Genomic DNA, 24,862 nt, shown 5'->3' with positions numbered 1-24,862 from the left:
TGTGGACGCGTTCTGACTGCTGCTATAGACTACTGTCAGGAACTAGGCAGTAGTATAAAAGGGGAAAGAGCCTGGCATGGCTTAGTGAGGGTTGTGCCGTGCTTGCTGACTGAGCGGCTGAGTTTCGGCGCAGTTCTAACGCTTGCTGGGAAAGAGAACAAAAATGGCAACTCTCCTGAAGTCACTTTGCAGTGTCCTGTGTGAACCTGAACGTGAGAACGCGGCCTTCTCGGTGCGCTGCGCTCAAGAAACGCCGAGGGACGACCGACTTCGGTTATGAGCATCATCGAGCGACATCCCTCCGGACAGCGGATGCAGTCCCCTGACCATCGGGATCTCCCTCCCCCGGCGGGGCGGTCTGTTACGTTTCGCCTACGACGCGCGATATGGCCGGCGCGGATGCAACGGACGTCGGGGCTTCGTTTAAAGCGTCGGACATTTTGGCCCGTTCGGAGCGGCCGCGACGCATCCCCGCCGAGCGCGTCCCGGCATGTTTAGTGCCACGTGTCTTTGTGTGTGCGTGTGTGTGTGTGTGCCCACGCTTGTCAAAGCGCGGCGGCCGGGGAGAGGAGCTCCCCCAGTGTGAAGCGAGGAGGTCTGACCGGCGCCGGCCCGGCTGATGCGTCACCTCCTTGTCCCAACGTGTCTCTCAGTCGGTCCGTCGCCGCTGTCACGTGGTGTCGTCCCGTGACCTTCCTTCTTGCCCGCGACGCCAAGAGTATAAGAGCAGCTGCCCCCGGACGCCAGGAGAGAGGCTCCGATTTCTTCTGTTGAATAACGTGCCCTCCCGTCTCTCTACTTCGGTCGACCTGACCGCCCGCTCTTTGCGATGCTAGAATAAACAAGTTGTTCTGTTAGCAGTCGCCTCATGCTTTGCTGGGACCTTCGGATGCTTCCAGTGTGCCCCAGGCCGCCAGGCCAACGCTACCCTTGGGGCTTGCGACCCATTTGCAACAACGGGCGCCAACGGTCCGGTTGCAATAACGGGCGTCAGCACTGAGGTTCCAACAGCTGGTGGCAGCGCTGAGATTCCAACAGCCGGTGCCATCGGTGCGGATCAAACAACATATACCAATGACAGGAACAGTACCACCACTGGCAACGCGGACGACTCGTGTTGGTGCAGGAGTCAGGAGCTTTCAAATTCATTGTCGGAGGGCATCTCTCATAATGGGGTTTGACACCGCGAGAAGGATGCCACGCTTACGGCCTTTGCCCTTTTCGTTCACTGTTGCGTGGGCTGTGTGCTGCGGGCTGCTGGGCTCCTTCTGGCTTGCTTCAGTTCCTACGACTTGTTCCAGTACGCAATCATTGTGTTCGACGCCCAATCCTCGCGCAGTGAATTGTTTCGCCTGCTGGCATAACGGAAACGCCTCCTGGTTGACCGACTTTTCCTGTGCTGCCACACCGGAGTACTCGACTCATCTTGGCTTGCACCCGATTCCCGGCCTTCGGACTTGCAACCATCGCCGCTTGGTATTCCAGCCTTGGATGGAAATGGCATTCTTATCTGGCCACATACCTCTCCCGTCATGATGGATGGTCTGCGCAGTACAGGTTATAAGCGTCAGTGTGCGACTAGCCAGTTTGGGTTCTACACAGCGGGAAAGATGCCACGCTTACGGCTTTTGCTCTTTCAGGTTGGTTACTTGAACAATGCTTCTTGTATGAGAAGTAGCAACCGTTGCTTCCTTGCGGTGTCGTGCCAGCCAGAGCTTAGGTGTTTATTGAAGCAGCTCTTGTGTTGTGTGTATGTGTGTAGTAGCATGTGTGAACTTTTAATAATGCTAACGGGTGATGTGCAGTCAAGTCCTGGCCCTATAGATAAGTCGGAGGCCGACGCATTTTCGCTTGCCCATAATGAAATACGTGACCTCAAGGCAAGTCAGGAAGCTTTACTTTCTAAACATGCTACCGCCAAGATCGAATTTAAACAGCATAAGTGCAAAGTAAGAATGCTTGAAAAAGACAACGTTGCACGCCTTGCATACGGGGCTGGTGCGGCTTCTGACGACCTTCGTGTCATGTCTGACAAATTGAAAGCGACTGACAAAGAAATTAAAAGTTTAAGTACCAAGGTGAATTCCCTGGAAGAAATCAATGCTTCCCTGTCTGTGATCGCACCTTTTGGTTCGGCTGACGTTTTACGTGATGGGACGAACCGTCTGTCGAAAATTACGAATAGGTGCGATGATGCGGAAAATGCGCTGCGTCCGTGTAACCTTCTCTGTTATTGGCCTAGATGATGACCCCAATGAGAATTGGGCAGTTTCAGAAGAAAATGTAGTGAAATTTTCTTCCGATAACCTAGGTATTTCTGTAACAAGTTCACATTGAGAGGGATCCCACAGGCTGGGCAGATTTATCAAGGATAAACAAAGGCCTGGAATTGCCAAGTTTAACTTTTCAAGGACAAAGCACAGATTTGGTCAAATGCACTTAAGCTTAGGGGATCCGCTCTTTGCATACGCGAAGATTTTTCTGTGAAAACGCGACAAGCGCACCGAAAACGCCTGAAATACGCAAAGGGCCAAAACAAACCCTTCAAGCTATCCGTAGTTAAGCTTCGTATTGATACTAATACCTATGTTTTTGATAATTCTAACAACGCACTTGTGCTGTCTACGAGATAGCGTGAGGCTAACACGCGCATGTGTAAGCGGGGTCATTTAAACTCGCCATCCTTATTTGTGTCTCTAACTAACATTCAGTCTACTTCCCAAGAAGTATGAGTTGTGTTCTTATTTAGATAACACTGATGCTGACATTTTAATACTCATGGAGACTTGTCTCTATCATGACGTAACTAATGAAGAACTTTTCACAGATAAGGACAACTATAACATATACAGGTGTGACCTTGTTGGCAAAAGCGGAGGCGGCGTTTTATTAGCTGTGAAAAAGGCAATCCTATCATTTCCCCTTCATACTAACCCTACTATAAAAATAGCTTGGGCTGCATGCGTTGCATCTTGCACTAAAATACGTTTTAGGATCATGTTATCGCACACCGGACGTGGATTCTTCTTTTTCTAGGGAACTACGTGATAACATAGAGCGAGCTACACAACTCTATTCAGCTGACGTACCATACCTTTTTGGTGACTTCAATTACCCACTCATTGATTGGTTTGCCATGTCTGCCACATATTGCGCCTCATCAGTTTTTCTCGATTTAGCTCTTTACTACAACCTAACACAAGTGGTTAAACAATTCATCCGCGGTAATAACATATTGGGCCTTGTTTTAACGACTGCATCAGAGACTACTGGTCCGATTTCTTACATAGAAGGATTTAGTGACCACGATCTGCTTAATTGCAAATTATTCCAAATTATTCTACCTTTAACTTGTAAAGGTTCAACGACTAAATTAATTCGGCATTAGAACCGCTGTAATTGCGATAGATTAAACACCGAACTAGAAGGTCTTGATAACGAAACCGTTCTGCCGTCATTTGCCTCCCGGCCGTGAATGAGAATTGGGTTCTTCTTCAGCGAAAAATATTAGAATTAGCTGACAAGTAAGTGCCGCTAATCTCTATATCCAGCGATAAAACTAACCTTTGGTTGACTCAATAACTTCTAGCATTACGAAATAAAAAGGAACGTTTCTACAATACTGCGAAACGTAAGAATACTGCCTCCTACTGGGATAAGTTCAAGGATTGCTTACAAGTTTACTTTGAAGCAATACGCACAGATAAGAAGAAATATTATTCGCAGGACTTGTTCTCACTTATTAGAAATAATGTAAAACATTTCGGCAGATAATATTTCCTTATCCGTATAATAAGTCTACTAATCACATTACAATACACGAATCAAATCAATTTCCGATTTCTGATGTAGATTCTGCGGTTGCTTTAAATCCATATTTCGCGTCTATTTTTACACAAGAAGATTGTTCCATTGTGCGATTTTTTTCTGAACAACCCTTCTTTTTCATGGTTCCAATCACCATCCCTGACGAAAGTATGGCGAACCTCATCACGAATCTTAAAGTTTCTACTTCATTTGGCATTGGTCACATCAACTCTAAAATACTGAAGAATACTAAGGATATTTCCAGTCGATTTCTGTGCCTCCTCTTTAACCAGTCTGTATCACCAGGTGAGCAGCCTAAGGATTAGAAGATTGCTAAGGTAGTTTCCCTATTTAAATGCGGTAACAAGCACTCGCCCTGTTATTATCGACCCACTTCACTAACATGCATATGCTGCAAAATACTTGAACATATTCTAGCTTCTCATATCTACGGTCACCTTGAATCAAACAACTTTTTTTTGTATTCAACATGGCTTCAGAAGAGGCTACTCATGTGACAGTTATTTGAATTCACGACTGACCTTCACTTTAACATGAACTCTAACAATGAAACAGATTGCCTCTTTCTTGATTTCGCTAAGGTACTCAATAGTGTACCTCATTGCCATTTAATTTACAAATTTTCTGCCCTCTGTATTGATTCATTAACACTCAATTGGCTACGTAACTTCTTGTTTTCGCGTAAGCAATTTACAGTGGTGAACAACATTTCGTCTAACCTTTGCGACGTCTCGTCCGGCGTCCCCCAAGGCAGCGTGCTAGGTCCATTAATCTTCTTAATATACATCAACGACTTGCCTGCTAACCTTTCATCCTCAGTTGGGTTGTTCGCTGATGACTGCGTCACCTACCGCAATATTAAATGTTTCGATGACCATCTTGCTCTCCAAAATGTCCTTGAACTAACCTATAGATGGTGCGAAACTTGGCAGAAGGCCCTTAACCTTCCAAATGCAAGTCAATCTCGTTTAGTCGAAAGCGCACTAACTTAGTGTCGCACTATTTGATTAATATTACCGTAGTTTCGACTGACCCATCGTACAAATATCTCCATGCCAGTAAGCTAACGCAGGAGACGAAAGATTTGATCAAGAAACGCCAATGTATGAAAGCCTCTAACCCTACAGCTAGAATAGAACTGGCAGAACTTTCGATGTTAATCAACAAGCGTAAGACAGCTGACATAAGGAAGTATAATATGGATTGAATTGAACATGCTCTCAGGAACGGAGGAAGCCTAAAAGCAGTGAAGAAGAAACTAGGAATAAGCAAGAATCAGATGTATGCGTTAAGAGATAAAGCCGGCAATATCATTACTAATATGGATGAGATAGTTCAAGTAGCTGAGGAATTCTATAGAGATTTGTGCAGTACTAGTGGCACCCACGACGATAATGGAAGAGAGAATAGTCTAGAGAATTCGAAATACCACAAGTAACGCCGGAAGAAGTAAAGAAAGCCTTGGGAGCTATGCAAAGGAGGAAGGCAGTTGGGAACGATCATGTAACAGCAGATTTGTTGAAGGATGGTGGGCAGATTGTTTTAGAAAAACTGGACACCCTCTATGCGCAATGCCTGATGACTTTGGGCGTACCAGAATCTTGGAAGAATGCTAACATAATCTTAATCCATGAGAAAGGAGACGCCAAGGACTTGACAAATTATGGACCGATCAGCTTACTGTGCGTTGCCTACAAAGTATTTACTAAGGCAATCGCAAATAGAATCACGAGCACCTTAGACTTCTGTCTACTCAACTCAAGACTCAACTCAACTCAACTCAACTTTTGTCTACTCAAGACTACTCAACAATAGACCGTATTCACACTATCAATCAGGTGATAGAGAAATGTTCGGAATATACCCAACCCTTATATATACCGTATTTTCGCGATTCTAAGCACCCCCTGATTCTAAGCATCCCCCCCCCCCCCCGCCTCTATTTTCGCGAAAAGATTGGGGAAAAAGGTTGCATGCGAATCTAAGCACCCCCCTATTTGATAGGAAGCGCGCGTAGCGAAAGCCGCCAAGGGCGCTTGCTCACACTGTCATCGAGCCGGAGCCGTCGGAGTGCCGAGGTGGAACGGCGTCCGCGGCGCGAGTACGCGTACAGCCGGACTGTGCGGATGTATGGCGAAAACTACAGAAAGCGTCCCCATCAACCATCGCAAAGTGGATTTCGGACGCCTGGAAGCGGGTCCAAGTGGACGCTGTGGTCAAATCATTTAAGGACTGCTCGATCACACACCACTTCGACGGAACGGAAGACGACCTGCTGTGGGATACCGAGAGCGGCGGTTCAAGCGGTGCGACGAACTCGAGTGGCAGTGATCGCAACTGAGCATCCGACACAAGCGGTGGGTTCCCTGTGTCCACCGACTTTTCTTTTGAATGTTTGCAAAATAAAATGTTATTATCGCACCCGTCTCGTCGTGATGTCGCAGTGAAAAGAAGGCGGGGGGGGGGGGGTTCATTCTAGATTTTCCGAATGTAAGCACCTTCCCTCACTTTGGGCATCGCGATCGTGAAAAAAAGGGGGTGCTTAGAATCGAGTAAATACGGTAGCTTTCATTGATTACGAGAAAGCGTTTGATTCAGTCGAAACCTCAGCAGTCATGGAGGCATTACGGAATCAGGGTGTAGACGAGCCGCATGTAAAAATACTGAAAGATATCTATAGCGGCTCCACAGCCACCGTAGTCCTCCATAAAGAAAGCAACAAAATCCCAATAAAGAAAGGCGTCAGGCAGGGAGATACGATCTCTCCAATGCTATTCACAGCGTGTTTACAGGAGGTATTCATAGACCTGGATTGGGAAGAATTGGGGATAAAAGTTAATGGAGAATACCTTAGTAACTTGCGATTAACTGATAATATTGCCTTGCTTACTAACTCGGGGGACCAATTGCAATGCATGCTTACTGACCTGGAGAGGCAAAGCAGAAGGGTGGGTCTAAAAATTAATCTGCAGAAAACTAAAGTAATGATTAACAGTCTCGGAAGAGAACAGCAGTTTACGATAGGTAGCGAGGCACTGGAAGTGGTAAACGAATACATCTACTTAGGACAGGTAGTGACCGCGGATCCGGATCATGAGACTGAAATAATCAGAAGAATAAGAATGGGCTGGGGTGCTTTTGGCAGGTATTCTCAGATCATGAACAGCAGGTTGCCATTATCCCCCAAGAGAAAAGTGTATAACAGCAGCGTCTTAGTAGTACTCACGTACGGGGCAGAAACCTGGAGGCTAACTAAGAGGGTTCTACTTAAATTCAGGACGACGCAACGAGCTATGGAATGAAGAATGACGGGTGGAACGTTAAGGGATAAGAAAAGAGCAGATTGGGTGAGGGAACAAACGCGAGTTAATGACATCCTAGTTGAAATCAAGAAAAATAAATGGGCATGGGCAAGATATGTAATGAGGAGGGGAGATAACCGATGGTCATTAAGGGTTACGAACAGGATTCCAAGGGAAGGGAAGCGTAGCAGGGGACGGCAAAAAGTGAGGTGGGCAGATGAGATGATGTTTGCAGGGACAACATGGCCACAATTAGTACATGACCGGGATCGTTGGAGAAGCATGGGAGAGGCCTTTGCCCTGCAGTGGGCGTAACCAGGCTAATGATGATGATAATGATGATGACGATGATCATGACAAATATTCCGGCGTTCATCTTTCATCGCACTTATCCTGGACAACGCATGTAGCAACTGTCTGATCCTAAGCTTCTGAATGTCTCGGCTACCTGTGTAGAAACTTGCGTAACGCGCCTTCTAATGTACGAAGGTTTGCATATCTTACTTATGTTCGCCCACAACTAGAACACGCTTCATCCACCTGGCCACTATATCGAGATTATCTAATCCGTATGTTGGAAGCCGTTCAGAATAGGGCAACCCGATTCATCTCTGGCAACTACGACGATCATTCGATCGTTACCCGAATGAAACAAAACATTGCGTTTCAGTCGTTAGAATATCACCGCGTCCTTAGTCATTTATGTCTGTTTCACAGGTACATTTATTGTAATAAATTTCACTGTTTGCCACTTCATGCTCCTGTGCACACATCCCGTCGCACTTACAACGCACTTTGTTTCATTCGCATTCATGGTAAAATGCAGGAATTTAACTCATCACCACTACCAAGAGCTATTGCACCTTGCAACAATCTCTCGGATCACATTGCGTCCATCTCCAGTAGTGAATCATTCCGTGATAAGCTGAATTCGTTGCGTGTTAATTTTCTATAACCATGATGCACTTTTCTATTTTTGTCATGTCATGCAATTACTGTTTCCCCCCTTACTCAATGCCCTTCAATGGGCCTGTAAGGTATTGTGAATAAATAAATAAATAAATAAATAAATAAATAAATAAATAAATAAATAAATAAATAAATAATGAGGAAGTGCGTACCTGTGTCGATCAGCGCAGTGACAGTAGTGCTTTCTACGTTGACCTAAGAAGGTTCTGGTTCGTGGGCAAAGGAAGCAAAGGAGTTTAGGGCATGGTCAACATCGCAGCGTCAGCTTCAGCTGCTGCAGTTCCTAGTCTTCCGGCCGGGTGGGGGGAGAATGGACGGTGACGAGAAGTGACGGGGCTGGGACGAAGGAGACTGACGACGTCGAAGTGATGGTGATCTGCCGTAGCGAAGATTCGGAGCAAGGGCGTCAACGACAGTGTGATCGTGGCAAGAAAGGTAAGGAGCAGCAGGTGCAGAGTTGCGTGAATGGGTACTGTTGTATATTGGAAACGGACTTCGCCGTCGCGTCGAGCACAGGAAGTTGAAACCCATGTTTTCATATTTTTGTCGGACGATGGCATGGATCACAGCAGTGGTGGCTGGTGATGGATCGCTGGCCGTTACGGAGTAGGATGGTGAATAAGAGGCAGCGAGCTGGCGTCGAACGACGCGAGTTACGTTGTCCCATGGGATGGGCTGGCGGCGACGGTTCTCCCAAGCCGACGTTGTAGCAGCATTGGGCAGGCGCACGATGTAGGCGTGATACAACGGCTCTTAACTTGTTCGAAGCGGCAATATTCTTTGATAATGGCATCAATAGCTGAAACGTTGGTGAACACCAACAAATTGAAGGCGTCGTCTGTGATACCCCTTCAGATCTGGGCCACTTTGTTTCAGACACCTTGTCGTCAGCGTTGCGGCGCAGAGTCCAGACGTCTTGTATGTATGAGACGTAGGGCTCCATGGGGCTCTGAGCGCACGTCGAAAGGGCTTTTTCGCTGCGACCGTGTACCTGAAGATGTCGTCGAACAGTTGACAAAGTATTCCTTGAAAATGTTTCAGCTTTTAAATTCATCTTCGTGGGCTCGGTACCAGGCGCGAGGGGCAACTCTCGCGTGTGTTCAGGTGAAAAAACGACGTCAGTGAGCATGATCGTTGAATCGCACCTGTATAGTGCTGATGTGCTCACACAGGGTGATCCACTCTTCGACATCAGTGCACTACAAGCCAGGAAAGGGACCAGGGTCGGGAGCGTTGGCAGGCGTCAAGACTGTGGCACTTTGACGAGTCGCAGCCGACGATGATGGGATCTCATTTCCGGGAGGCATGGCAGTGAGCTTGATGTAGCGACTGCTGCGCAGCTCCGTGGCGAGGACCGGGATCGCAAACCTCCACCAAAATGTTACGTGTGGAAAGGCACAAACAAGCCAGACTATTTGCACCGTGTGTACAACAGCATCACAGCAAAAGAGCAAGATGGTAACCAGCTCGTACCAAGCCCAGATGCCCGTCTTCGTCTTCCGTTGTGCCATGTTTCATAAGCACCTGTTGCACCGCAACAGTATTAAGTGTTAGTGTTATGGACATATCCTTAAAGGATGTCAAGCGGTTCCTCGCTGTCGTAAATGTGGAGAAAACCACTAAGCGAGAGATTCGAATTCACAGGAAGAAAAGCATTAATCCAGAAGTGGCTGTGCAGCAAACTTCCTGCAAAGGTTCTGCATTCACTATGCAGTGGTTCTCACTCAGCTGAATTTGCCAACCGCTGTGCATGAGCGCAGGAGTAGCACATTTTAGAGATAATTGAGTAAAAGAGACGCTGAAGACGTGAACATCTTGAAGTAGCAGCGCAAGACGGCAAAGACAGAGGGTAGAAAACACAAGACTGCGCTGGCTTGTGTGTTTGCCGCTGTCTGTCTTTCTCCTCGTGCGCTGCCCTTTGAAGATGTTCAACCAGTACCAACTTGCCCAAATGTCAATTCTTCTACAAGACGTGAAGCCCGCGTTACTATTGCAGAGAGATCTCGCAGCTATACGTGCGCAGCAAATCGTCTGTCTTATGCAGCAGACTCATCGTTTCTGGTGTTATAGTTTCGGCAGTAGAGAGGGCAACGAAGAAGGCAATGGAAGAGCTATTTGTGAGCCTATCAGAATAACCTGCCTAAACGATTGCTACACAAATGACTCAACTTCTTCAGGTGGTTGCACGCCCAACCGTGGCTTCTAAGCTTCCAATGCCTGAAGATGCGAATGGTTCCAAAACATCCAATACAGGCCCTTCTCATCTTCGGCCCAAAGAAATACCTTTTACTTATGAGACAGAACAGGAACCAGATAGGATTTTAGATTGCGGCTCGCCAAAAACACAGATGGAGCTTGACTGATACTGATGTGCTCTTAAACGCCGTGCATCTCCTGTAGTGCAGGGATCAACAATGACACATAAGACGTAGACAAAAAAATGCAAGAAAAAAATATTAAAAAATATTTCCTGAAGTGCAGCATCCTAGACAAGGTGGTTACTGCTGCTGTCTTAGCTCAATATCGGTACGCTAAGCGTATTACAGTGGAATTCCCGTTCCATTTATTTCTATGCTATTGATCTGTATTACCTCTGTACCGAACACTCCCCTGATATTATTGCATTAGAAGAAGCTTGCGCAGAAAAGGCATTTTATCTAAAAACTAACGTACAGTTTGTTTAGACGTCCACCTCGTGGTAGATGCTTAGCTAGATTTATTTCTTCAAAAATTGCGCACCAGTCTAAAATCGCTTAGAACCTTATGTTTTCACGAAGTGATATTCTAGATTTAGACAATAAATTTCCAGGCCGCATCCAACTGACATTAGTTCATGTTTATTTCCCGGGAGGGATTTTGAATACTAGCGTTCTCGATTCAGTAATTACGTCCTGTAGAAATAATCTTTGCTGGTGAGCTTAAGTCCCATCCTACCATGTGGCCTTTTAAGACTCATTGGAGTATGTAATGACCCTAATATGGGGCAAAGGTTCGTGTACTCAAAAGGTTCTGATGGTTGTCTTAGTCGGAGCTTCCGAGAACCCAATTCAGGACAAAGCCGTTCGTTTCGAACACACACACAAACGTTTAATGGAACTAAAGAAGGCTTAAAAATAAATAGAAGAAAATGGCAAACATAAAAGAAACGCTCAAATACACATCAAGACACACATTTGGGGCTAGTATGGAGCTAAGTGGTGCGCGAGTCCGGGCTTGCCACGACGGCAGGGATACATAACAGTCTCAAAGCTGCGGCGCTGCGACAAGCAGGTGAAAGGAGTGGCACTGGTCTCACCAAAGGTCGTGGTCTTAGTTGGTTGACCGGGCGACCGGAGCTGGCCAGCTCTGGCTCGGAAAGGTAAAGCAGGCGGCTTGGTGGCAGGAGTAGATGGCGGCGGCGTTCTGGCCGGGCAGCTGGGAGTAGACCTCGAGCGCGTAGCTCGACTGCTCTTGCCCTGCCCACGGGCACAGAAGCTCGACCGCCGGCCTCGGGCACCAGGCGGCACGACAGACGGGGGCGGCGTTCTGGCCGGGTAGCTGGCGTAAAACTCGGGCCCGTAGCCCGACTGTTCTCGTGCTGCCCACGGGTGCAGAAGCTCACCGGCCTTGAGGAGCTGGCGGCGCGCTCAGGTAGACGGGCGACGCACAGGAACAGGTTGGCAGGAGGCCCCGGTCGGGTGAAGTCCTGGTGGCTCTGGTCCGGAACCCGACGGCCCGTCTTCAACGCCCGCTCCGGTGGTTGACCTCCTCCTGCCGTCGCTTCATGGGACTCTCCGGGAGTCTCCCTTGCGTCTCCCCGCGTCTCCTTGCGTGTCCTCTCTTTCTGCCAGCGCACCACGCTTTTTCTTGTCTACGTGCGCTCCTGACATTCGCCGAGGCTGTCGGCCTCGCCGACCGCCTTTAGCTCCGTCACATTTCCGCGGCGTGCTGCTGTTTCTGGTGCTCTTTCTCTCCCCCTACTTTCATTCCCCACCCCCTGTGCAGCGCGGTTGAGGTGTCCTCTGCTGAGAGACAGTTACTGCGCTGCACTTTACCCCAACCTTTCCTTCCCATCATCAAGAATCTCCTTCTCTCTCTTGTGTTCTAGCCGATTAGGCATTCTCGGATTGGCTGCCTGACGCCCCGTGGTCTTTTCTAATTGGTTGCTTTTTTGTTGTTTTCCATGCGCCGCGCGTTCTCGTGCCGGACGCTCTTCGGCGTCGTTGTTTTCCTTCTTACAGCACGGAATCCGCCTCTGCGCGTGCACTCCTTGTCGTCTGCTCCTGACCGTCCCGATCACCGCACCATGTCGCGCACCACACATCACAGAGTAGTAAACGTTTATGAGATCGGGCTGCTAGCAATAATTTATCATGGATTAACGCGAGAACACTCACATTTATTTGTTGTCAGTTTGCGCGATAGATGTTACTTTCGTTTGCTCTAATTTCTCTATCTCCACATGGTCTGTTATAAACTCAGGCACAAGAAGTGACCATCTTTCTATATGTTTTACCTTCAATGCCCGTTGACTCAAATTACTATGCACTGAAATACTTTCGTTAACTTCCGCACATTTAAAAACGTCTTACAAATGGATTTGTCTAATCAGCAAAGGAGTAATGAAGAAGACAAGACCATAAACTTATTTTCTATTTTACAAGCTTCCGTAAAGAAGTCTAAAGAAGTGCAACCCAGTAAAGTGGGCCTTCAAGCCCTTGGAACACAGTGCTCACTTGCCTACAGGAAAAGAAAAGTAGCTTTACAAAAATTACTTCATAACCATTGTCATAGCAATTGGAGATATAAGTTCGCGGCAGAAACCTTTAAAAGAAGAGTTGGAAATGCGAAATACAGCTTTGATCGTAAGAACTTCGACTTTCTTTCAAAGACAACCAATAGTGAAGCATTCTTTCAATTTCTGAGTTACAAAAAGGTAATTCCGGCGCAAAGAAACGTCGGCTCTGTGGTTCTAATATCCTGCAAATTGGCACAATTGCTGAAAGATTTTGCTAAAGGTGAAGAAAGTCGCTTTAAGTCGATTTTGCTTTATCACGCTATGATGCCGACTCATGGAGAAGGCTTCGAAGAAGTTGCGTTATCGGAGCATACCAGTCTACTCAGCCAGATGTCCAATTCAGTGCCCGGTGCCGATGACATTACTAAGGCAATATTAAAAACCTCATTTAAAATATCGTCTCTCTCTCGCGTTACTTACCATGGTATACCATTCTAATGAAAATTCGTGGACTCCTCCGGAATGGAGCCTTGCAAAAGCAATTATTAAAAAAAACAACGTTCCGGTTACGTTTTAGATAACATTAGGTCAATACCTCTTACATCTAGCCTAGGAAAACTCATCTAAGGTTTCTTACACGAACGCATAGATAATTGCCTGGCAGACAACATGATTTTGAGGCCATGTCAAATTGGCTTCAGCCATGAGTGCGCAATTAGGTGTGCCCATGCCGACCTTGAAAGTGTTATTCAACTAACTCGATGTCATAAAAACGATGCAGTCTCCGTCCCTTTGGTTATGACTAAAGCATTCACAGTGTAGAGCATTTGAGCCTAATAGATACGCTTCAGAATTCGACTTTGCGAAGCCATTTTCTCGCGTGGGTTTACGAAGTTTGAAGCAGCAAAGAGGTTTGCTGCTCTCAAACCAGTTTGTCTTTATTAACGATAAACACTCAAGGGGTCTACCCCAAGGATCAGTCCTATCGTCATTGCTGCCTAATGCTTTACTGAGTACTCCACCTTTACAAAAGGACGTGCATGTGTACGTATACGGCGATGACATCGCATTTTTTTGCTGAATTGGTAGATATACACGCGTTGTACCAAACTCCACAGCTCTGTATGGGTGGCATAGAAATATGGCTGGATGGCATTAACGTCTGTCTTAATGTCAGCAAAGGTGCCATCCTAATTTTCCCTCAAATAGTTTTTGTGCAAATTTCTATTCTTTATATACAAGAGATGAATTCACCGAAATATTTTGTTGTCATATTCACCCAAAAGCTTACTTACGAAAAGCTTGCGAGTCCGCATGTTGAGAATATTACCCCAAAGTGATTACGCGCAGTAGGAATGCTGCGTACACTTAGCAGCAGTTGATCAGGATTGCGTCGGCATCGCCTCATTATGATCTATTGGATGCATGTTCACCCGATTATAGAGTTCAGCTGCGTTTTGTTTACTGGCGGTCTTGCATACATAATTCGGCCTCTGCTTCTATTAGAACGAGAGGCATTACGTTTACGCATTAATTTTTGGGCTTCCTAAATTTGTCCTAAAAATATATCGATAAGCACGCCTGCCTTCTCGTGTGATTTCATATCTTAACGGTAAAAACGTTCCTGAAGATATGTGCATCTCCACATTGGAGGTCACGATATGTCTTCGTCGTTGGCGTCTGTGAAGAGAAAGCGTGTGTAGGAATTGTATCACCATATATAAATCGGTCTTCTTCCTTTCGGCTACCTGGCTTCACGCCTATATCTCAGGGGGAGTTGGTGGCAATAGTCCTACCTTTATGCAAATTGCGATCATTTCTGTCATCAGCAGTAATTATCACTTATTGTCGGCCTGTTCCTCACTAACGTCGTTGAAATTATCAGGTTTATTAGAAGCCACCCAGTCTCTCCTCTCAAGATATTTACGTTTTGTTCGTTTAGTGCGGGTCCACGCAAGAAAGATCTAGCCTTAAATGCATATGCAGATGAACTCACAGTACCATCGCACGATGGTCCTGTAGTAACAATTTTACCTACGTCAACTTAAATCACTGCGGCGTGATTCTGAGCATATACTACCGCAAATAACTTTTCGAAGCCACCGTGGTCAGGTTATGATTGCCCACATCTCAATTTTTCTTTGAACTACAAATGGTTCTCCAGTAGAAAAATTGAAGTAACGATTACGAGACTATGGTGCCGAGTACCCCACTGATAATTTACCTCCTCAGGTCTGGTCTGGCGACATCATGTTTGTGTCATTTATGCAATGAGAGCCAATCTCTGCGACACTTCTTTGACATGCCACTGGCTCATCGTAAAAGGAGAAAAAGCAGAAGAATGCTTCCAAGGTATTGTTTTGAATTTGGCTACATCGAAACTTCTTTCCTTCGACGCTGCCGTGCTGGCTTACAGCCACAGTAACGATTGTGAAGCCCTCATCGTTTTTATGCGCTAAACAAAAATAATTGCATGCTAAAATGGTTCTTCATACTTATCATACTCGGATAATTTTTTACTGTAACACTCAGCTATTTGATCATTTATATCTGTAATAGTAGAAAGTTTAATTCTTCTTTACATGGTACTGATTTCATTTCATCTTCAAACTTCATCTTCAAACTTCAAATTTCATCTTATTTTACTCAACATCCTTTTTTAGACAATTTTTTTCACCGGCCGATTTATAGCTATTTCCCCAGAGCAAGTTGTGCCATTTTACTATGGAGCAAGAACAAGGGCCATAAGGTTCATTCCTTGACTGCTTTGTAATATTGTTACGAAGAGTTGCGAAGAAATGGTTTTATTTACAGGCGATGGATGATGATCGTAGCGTGGTCGTAGCGCAGCCCGGCCTCTATCACATACTGCCTGCCTTACTACCACCTCACACAGTCCGAGACAAAGCAGGCCGACACACCATTGAGGATGGCTTTGAAGACCACTCTCCGCCTGCCGATGAGTACATCAACTGAAAAATTATTGGCGCTAGGGTTGCACAACACCCTCAGCGAACTGACAGAAGCCCATTACGTCTCGCAACAACAGAGACTTGCGCGGACTCGCACGGGCCGGCAGGTCCTACAAACCTTGGGGTTCCCAGCAATAACAACACGAACCCAAGAAACCAGCTTGATACCTCGTCACGTCCAGGACAGGTTTCACGTTGCCCCGATACCACGCAACATGGACCCTAACCTGCACTCCGGCAGGAGGAGAGCAAGGGCCCAGTACATGGAGAAAGCGTTCAGGTTCAGTACAACGGCCTGTTTCACGGACGCCGCCATGTATGGGACGAACAACAAGGGCGCAGTTGCAGTGGCATGCGACCACCGAGGCCACGTTACCTCCGCGGCATCGACCCGCCCCTGCACAATTACGGAAGCCGAAGAGCTGGCCATCGCGTTAGCCATCCGCGAGCGCCTACACGCAAACCAACCATTGACGATCCTCACGGATTCCCAGCAGGCCTGTCGCAACTTCCTACTGGGTAGAATTGGAAGACCTGCTGCCGAAGTCCTAGCCGGAACACTCAAGGAGGACTCTGAGGACTTCACCACCCAAACCATCATCTGGATACCGGGCCACACTGGCATCACGGGCAACCTGCAAGCCGACAGAGCAGCTCGAGGATTCGTACATAACCGAGCACTCATCACGCCGGCTGCAGAAGACCTGGACCCTGTCGACCTCGAGTATTCAGCCATCGTGAACTACCACAGAGGGCGTCGCTTGCGATATCCACCACCCCATCGAAACCTAACGACAGAAGAAGCCGCTGCCTGGCGTAGGCTCCAGACAGGCACTTACACCAACCTACACATATTACATCGGATACACCCCACAGCCTACAGGCACGAATGCCCATGGTGTGGGGCCACACCAACCCTATACCACATTACGTGGGAGTGCACGCAACACAACATAGAACACCCAGACACGAACACAACGAGGAAGCAATGGGAGGCACTTCTGTCCAGCTCGGCCCTCGACGACCAGCTCAAGCTGATTAAGAGAGCTGATAAGATGGCAAGAGCCAGCGGAGCCCTGGACTAAGGGCCCCGACCATTAGCGGTTTTTCTGATTATTCTTTTAATAAAGTTTATCTATCTATCTATCTATCTATCTATCTATCTATCTATCTATCTATCTATCTATCTATCTATCTATCTATCTATCTATCTATCTATCTATCTATCTATCTATCTATCTATCTATCTATCTATCTATCTATCTGTCTGTCTGTCTGTCTGTCTGTCTGTCTGTCTGTCTGTCTGTCTGTCTGTCTGTCTGTCTGTCCGTCCGTCCGTCCGTCCGTCCGTCCGTCCGTCCGTCCGTCCGTCCGTCCGTCCGTCCGTCCGTCTGTCTGTCTGTCTGTCTGTCTGTCTGTCTGTCTGTCTGTCTGTCTGTCTGTCTGTCTGTCTGTCTGTCTGTCTGTCTGTCTGTCTGTCTGTCTGTCTGTCTGTCTGTCTGTCTGTCTATCTATCTATCTATCTATCTATCTATCTATCTATCTATCTATCTATCTATCTATCTATCTATCTATCTATCTATCTATCTATCTATCTATCTATCTATCTATCTATCTATCTATCTATCTATCTATCTATCTATCTATCTATCTATCTATCTATCTATCTATCTATCTATCTATCTATCTATCTATCTATCTATCTATCTATCTATCTATCTATCTATCTATCTATCTATCTATCTATCTCAAACTCTTCGTTCTCTTCGACTTCTCTTCTCTCTTTTTGTCCACGCCTTTCGTATCCGTTACATTTCCCCGCAAGCAAACGAAGCCCGTGGGGCGAGTCAGGATGCACAAGCAGGGTAGAAAGGCTTCAGGCGAGCAATATGAGTCAGCTGAGTTCCAGCTTGATCGCCGAGCATTGCACAGGAGGCGAGATATTACGTAAGTGAGTTCGCTCAGGCGGTCTAGGAGTGCAAATGGGCCTGAATATTGTGAGAATAACTTTTGGCACAATCCACGCTTGCGTTGCGGTGTCCAAAGAAGCACCAAGTCACCTTTTTCCAACGATACTTGTACGTGATGGTCGTCGTATCGCTCTTTCGAACGACTTTGCGAGGCCATAGTACAAAGACGAGCTATTCGACGGGCTTCTTCGGCGAGACACAAAGTCTTCGATACAGAGTCGTCACTGTGCAGTACGAAGGTTAAGAAAATGTCCAGAGGGCTTCGCGGTAAAATTGCATACAAGAGATTAAATGCGCTGTAGTTCGTGGTTGCGTGTTTCGCCATGTTGTATGCGTAAGTGATGAATGGAAGCACGTCGTTCCAATTCTTATGATTGGAGGAGACGTACATGGCAAGCATGTTGGTCAGCGTTCTGTTCGCCCTTTTAACGAGGCCATTGGTCTGTGGATGATACGGTGTGGAATGATGGAACTGTGAAGTGCACAAACGAAGTAACTCTTTAATGGCATCAGCAGTGAACTGGCGACCACGGTCGCTGATGATGACACGTGGTGGGCCATGACGAAGGAGCACGGAACGCAGCAGGAAGACCTCCATGCAAGCAGCAGTAGAAGACGGTATGGCTGCAGTTTCTGCATACCGTGTAAGATGGTCTCGGGTATCCTTAATATGTGGCTCATGCTTGACCCTAAAGAATCATGTGGACTAAATGACATTCCAAATCATTTTCTGAAAAGATAGGCAGAGTGGTGCAGCCGATACCTGGGCCTCATATTTCGGAAGTCCTTATCCTTACCCGACGACTGGAAAAATGCCAAAGTCGTCCAAATACACAAAACAGGAGATACTTCATTTCCCTGTAATTATCGGCCGATATCTCTCACAAGCACCGCTTCCAAGATGCTTGAGCATATCATCCTTAAACACCTGACAAACTTTCTTGACACTCAAACTTTTTAACGCCCCACCAGCACGGATTCCTCCATGGATTATCAACCGCCACGCATCTTACGGAAGTTGTGCATGACCTCGCATTTATCATCAATAACTGTAGCCAGACTGATATAATATTATTAGACTTTTCGAAGGCATTTGATCGCGTATGACACAGTATATTATTAACGAAATTGCGAGGTTTTATTGGGAATGGGGAAATTTTCGACTGGGTAACAGATTTCTTAACAAACCAGACACAATTCGTACTATTCCAGCATGTGGAATCTGCGACAGTGGGTGTCACATCAAGCGTCCCCCAAGGATCCGTGTTGGGGCCACTGTTATTTTTAATTTTCATTAACAACATGACCAGAAATATTGACTGCAACATCAAACTGTTTGCTGATGACTGCATCATCTACCAAACAATTAACACCTACGAAGATCATGTTTCGCTTAGCAATTCACGAGACCTGCTAAGTGAATGGTGCAAAAAATGGCAAATGGCGATAAACACAACTAAATCAGTTTGCATGATGGTGTCAAGAAAAAAAAACGACCTTATGACTTTCCGTACTTTATTAACGGCACAATGCTAACAAAAGTTCACCAGCCTAAATATTTAGGCATCACTCTAACTTCTGACCTGAAATGGGACGCGCACATTGCCAATGTGACCTCGAAGGCATTACGCAAGCTATCTTATCTCCGAAGATGTCTCCGCCTCGCACCCACGTCGACTAAGCTCCTCGCGTATACCACTTTCGTTAGACCAGTTTTGGAGTACGCTACTGCAGTTTGGTTTCCCCACTCAGTAAATAATATAACGAAACAGGAAAAAGTACAGCGAAAGGCGCTGCAGTTTATTCACAAGTACAAGCGCACAAATTCACCCACTAACCTTGCGGCTATATCCGGTTTACCAACGCTATCCTCAAGAGCGAAACAAGCACGGCTCACATTTTTATTTAACTTGATTTACAACTATTATAAGTTAGACCTAACAAAATACATATGTTTTTCGCAGCCACGATCATCGAGACATAAACATGTACACGCTTTAACAGAATATTGTCACGTGGTCGTGACGTCAAAGAACGCAGTAGCAGTACTGTGAAAAGCAAAACTAGCTTTTATTGGAAATCTGATCAGCGGGTCAAGCGCGTCGGCTTTTATAGATCAGTCGTGGAATGTTCCAGATTAACCGATGGGACCCGCGTGCCTACCACAAAGTTCTGCACTATTCGCGTCGCGCATACATGCAATCAGATTACACAAGTTGCGGTGAAAGACAGTGGAGGGAGCCATCGATAACATTCCAGAAACTTCTTTTACATGCAGGCGCGTCCTGCGCTGCACGATAACATTTGTTAGGCGGCCAAACGTGGTCGCCCGATAAAGATAAGTACACGTGTCAATATTCATGCCATAATGAGAGATTCATGTACTCTTATTTCGCCCTCGTAATAAGGGAATGGAATCGCCTCGATCCTTCAGTCATTTCTGCAGACTCATTATCTCAGTTCACACCACCGTAAGAATCCATATTAAGCAATCAGTAACGCAGTCTTATTCACATAATATGCTTTGCAACTCTTGTAAGCCGTGCTGATTCTGGTGAAGGTGTTACTGTTATTTTTTCCCGTTTGCTGTCCTCTTCAGGATGTATTCTCTGTATCGCTAGTCATGTGACACCTATCTTTGTATATTTATATATTCTCACCTTGCTTTTTTTGCTTTTCTTGTTTGGCTTACTGACACGTAATTTGTATGTGCATGTTTACTACCATGTATTTCATTTTTGGATGTCCCCCTGCTATGGGCACTAATGGGACTGGTAGTATTGAAAATAACTAAAATAAACTTCTCTGCCATTATTTTGCTCTTTTCACTGGCTTTTACAACTCGCCCTGACTCTGAGAGGCAAGGCATCCGTGCGCGAAGTTTGGAATCCACAGCAGGCCACACTCTAGCAGAGGAGTCCTTTGAAAGGAGGTCATTGTTCTTGAAAAGATGGCAGCTTTCAATTAAGGCAGTCGACTGCTGTCGCAGTAGATGTATTCAAAGCCTGAGGAATTGTTGAAGTTCGCAGACTTTTTTTCAGAAATTCTAGCAAAACTTTCTCTTCGTGTGTTGTTTTACACTTTTAGTCGATTAGGGGATTTTAGAATAACCACGAGGGAGAGAAAACGAAATATGAGTGCATAAAACGGTTTCAAATAACGAAATATTATCTCTTATGAGGCACTTTAACATTGCGCTGGAAGTAAAGAATATGGGGGGCGAATTTTCTTTTCAGTATGTCTGTATATGTGAATATATAGTCAGTATTTCAATTATTTCAAAGTAACATACCAAAGTATCTGTCGCCTCCCGGAAAACAAATATGCGCCGATGTCCGTGGGGCAGATAGTCCTTACTTTAAAAGATATGGTGCTGATGGAAGAAAATAAATGAGCACGAATTATTACAGAAGTACATTTGTTTGAATGTTTATGAAACCACAATTATTTTAAAGCAACTTCCATATAGCACAACGCTTTCCATGTTTGACACTTGTAAAACATCCTTGTAAGTGCTGTAATGTTTTTTTATGATAATTTCGTGATTGTTTTGGTGACCGCGTTTAACTGTACTTTATATGGAGGAAAAGCAAAATAAAAGAAATCGCTTTTCTGAACATTGTGTGTGTTTGCTGCGGTACACTGCTGTGTTGCATGCTTCCCCACCGGCTTTCAGTGAGTCCAGTAAAACGACTTGCTGGAAACTATACATAAAGAGATACTGGAGGAAAGTAAGTATTTTCGTGAGGTTCAACTAAGCCGGCAGAGACAGCGAAGATAAACAAGCTGCCTTAGTGCTTATAGGCTCTTTAACGAGCACTGAATCTAAGTACAGGATAGTTTTCGCAGTTTAAGTCCATTGAAATGCGAGCGCCGTGGTTGGGATTGAACCCACAACCTCGAGCTCGGTAGTGCAATACTATTGCCACTGGGCTACCGTGGTGAGTCGGGATCTTAATACATCTAAGAGTTCTATATCCGCTGTGTAAAAATGGTCCTTGTAAGGATGTGGCTCACAATGACTACATACCAAGAGTTGCATATACCCAGTGGCAAGATGTAATGTTAAGAAAAAGAATTGAAGTGTGACCTCTAATTACGCCTCAGCATTAGCGTGTAATCACAGCCAATAAGTAACGCGACATAGCACAGTGACTTGCAGTTCTCATCTTTAGGTTTCCTCTTCCACTACTAGAAAAAACATTGACAGCCACTTAAGTGTTATTACATGATACGAAAGCGAAAACCTAATGACTTCTCTAACTAATTGCTTACGTTCATGATACGCGATGCCATGCATTGTCACGTGTTCGCCCCAGCTCTAAGTTAATCCACCTTGCTCTAATTTGTAGCAACCTTAACGCACCTTAGTGCACCTGTGCACACGTATCTGTAATTTGTATCAACCTTATTCCATCTTAATCGACCTTAATCCACGTTAACAGACTTTGATTCATTTTACGCCACCTTAATACATTTTAATTCACCTTCGTTCATTTACTTCCCTTCATTTGCTCGGCTACGCCCTAATTCGGTTCAATTCACAATAGATCGCCTTACTCTAACTTGTTCTAAATTTAGGTCACATTACTTCACTCTAATTCAGCTTAAATAACTCTAATTCATCCTAGCTGACATTAATCACCGATAATTACTACCTAATTAAGGCTGCTGTACCATTTACTATCTTCTGTATTACTACTGACGTCATACAAGGCGCTGATGACGTCGCATTGACTTTTGGTACCACTCGTTGCGAACAACGCCGGCTTTCTTGCATCATGGGAAATATAATGCTTTCGCATTATTAAACAGATAAACTATGGGCCACAATAACGCAAAACTACAATAACACAAAAGAAAGCACAAGGAAATGCATGATAAAAGTACAAGCAGGAGCCGAGATTATTGTTTCCAAACTGATGGCAGACATACTTCTGTCTTTGTAAGAGCTGAATGCGAAATGAACTGTCTGTCGTTTCTAACATATAGGTGGACTCTATGCCCACTTTGCATGTACGTCACAGTAAAACTTAACGTGTGTCGTATGAACTCGAGTGTGTCACACAGCGAATGAAACACGACGTACGAGGCGTGGAAACGTTGCTTTGCTAAATGAGACTGCAAGGTCGCCCGTGACGCATGCGCACACAGCTGTTCTGACGTCACAATCGTCACAATTTAGGCATTCTAGAGAGTTAGAAGCCATACGCTCTGGACTACGTTTTCTTTATTAAGAGGTGCTACACCTTCGGCTGGAGCAAGCTTAAATATTCAACCAAGATGTCCATCACACGAGGCTAGTATTTCTTTTGAGGAAGCAATATATCAGAATTAACTAGCCACAAAAGCCGAAAGACGCACTTCTATAGACGTGAATTTCGTTTATGCTTCCCCGTCTTTCCATAACTTTTTTACCCCGAAATACCAAGTGCCATGTGCCTTCCACTTATTTTCATCTCTTATTGGTGATATCTGTGAAGAGTTCTTGATGGTTGCGCTGTCTCTTGTATAAGGCCGTAAAGTGGTGGTCAGATCTGCACACGCTATGGACATAAACGTTGTTTCAGGGTTAAAGGTAGAGTCGTACGTGTCCTTTCTGGTATTCGCGTGGATCGTGCGCCACATGTGTAGAACGATATATAGAGTCATGTTTAGCGAAAATGCAGGTTGCTTTACCACAAGTGGTTTTCTTTTCCTGAGCCATATATCCATGAAGAGCTCGTTCATGGATGTCACTAGCTTCGCGAGTAAATGAAAGTGTTGAGTTCATAAGAAATTAAGCATTAGATAATAACCCAACAGAAGCAAAGAAACGTTTTATCAGAGCAGAAACGCTGCAAACGTTATATCAAAATGCGGGATGCCCTCGTATCTATCTGCAGAGGCGTGTAACCGTTTATCCGAGAATAAACTTCAAAGCAGCAGGTGAAACGTGTAAAAGTATATTGGCTTGTTAACCGAATACAGTGATCGCCGTCGTCATAATCGTCATTGCCGTTACTGACAAATCACAATCATCCTCACATGAACGTCGAGGCAAATTTAGCTCCAGGCCTTCAAATTTCTTAATCCGGCACTGCCCCGCTGAGTTAAGCCGCTGTGTAGAAGTTTCACGTTTTACCTTACGTTTAAGTGTTGCATATGTTCAAGCGAGAAAGAAGTGTATGGTAAAACATGGATTCAAGCGCAAACATACAAGGACAGAAGACAGTCTCAGAAGGCTTCCGTTGAAGGCTTCCGTTATGCTGACAACAGCGTCCAAACGACCACTCATTAAGGGCGATTACTTTACGTGGGATATGCACTAATCGTGCACGCTAAACGTTCTTGATAGGAAGAAGAATACAATTGCCTGACTCGAGGTCTTTGGTGTCACTCCAGAGATATAATGAGGATATTAATTTCTCGGGGCAGAAAATACAAGGACGGACGACACTTCTAACTTGCTGTGAGCGCTGTCTTCCTGTAGAATACAATTGAGTCCTGTAGCAGGGTATGTTTTGATGGACCGAGCAAATGAAGCAGCTGTAGAATGGTCATAGCGGTGTCTACTGTACGTAAGACGCGTACATGAAAAGGCTGCATTTCTCCACTAAGTTGTAAAGTATTCGACCAGTATGCTGCGACGTGTCTAGAGTAAGCTCCTCATTAACGAAAAATAAAAAATATAACTAAATGGCGGTAGACGAAGATCGACGCAGCGGCCATATGTCATTTGTAGAGTTAATGGCACACCTACTTCTCGGGACTACGTTAGGCAAGTAAACTACAGTACTCAAGCGGAGACGACCCCCAGAACTGCAAACAAATAAACGTTATCTTTATGCGCTCACCCCACACGTGCATGGTCCCTCCCTCGGATACCTTCTGTATGCTGCGTGGTGTCAAATGGCCGCGTTCGCAGGGAACGTGTTGAGCTAACCGGAACCAGACGTTGTCGCTGCCTTTGCCGGTGCGCCCCAAGAGACTCGCGTCATCTCTGTGGTCCAGCGGCCTCCGCACTTTCGTTTCTCCAATGCGAGTGAACAACCCGCCTGGCCGGGAGATTTCGAGGACTATCTGTTCGACTCGAGAAGAAACTAGGCAGGTGTCAAGTGAGGA

The sequence above is a fragment of the Dermacentor albipictus genome, chromosome 4 (genome assembly GCF_038994185.2).
Source record: "Dermacentor albipictus isolate Rhodes 1998 colony chromosome 4, USDA_Dalb.pri_finalv2, whole genome shotgun sequence".
NCBI lineage: Eukaryota > Metazoa > Arthropoda > Arachnida > Ixodida > Ixodidae > Dermacentor > Dermacentor albipictus.
Note: the sequence above shows the minus strand (reverse complement) of the source record.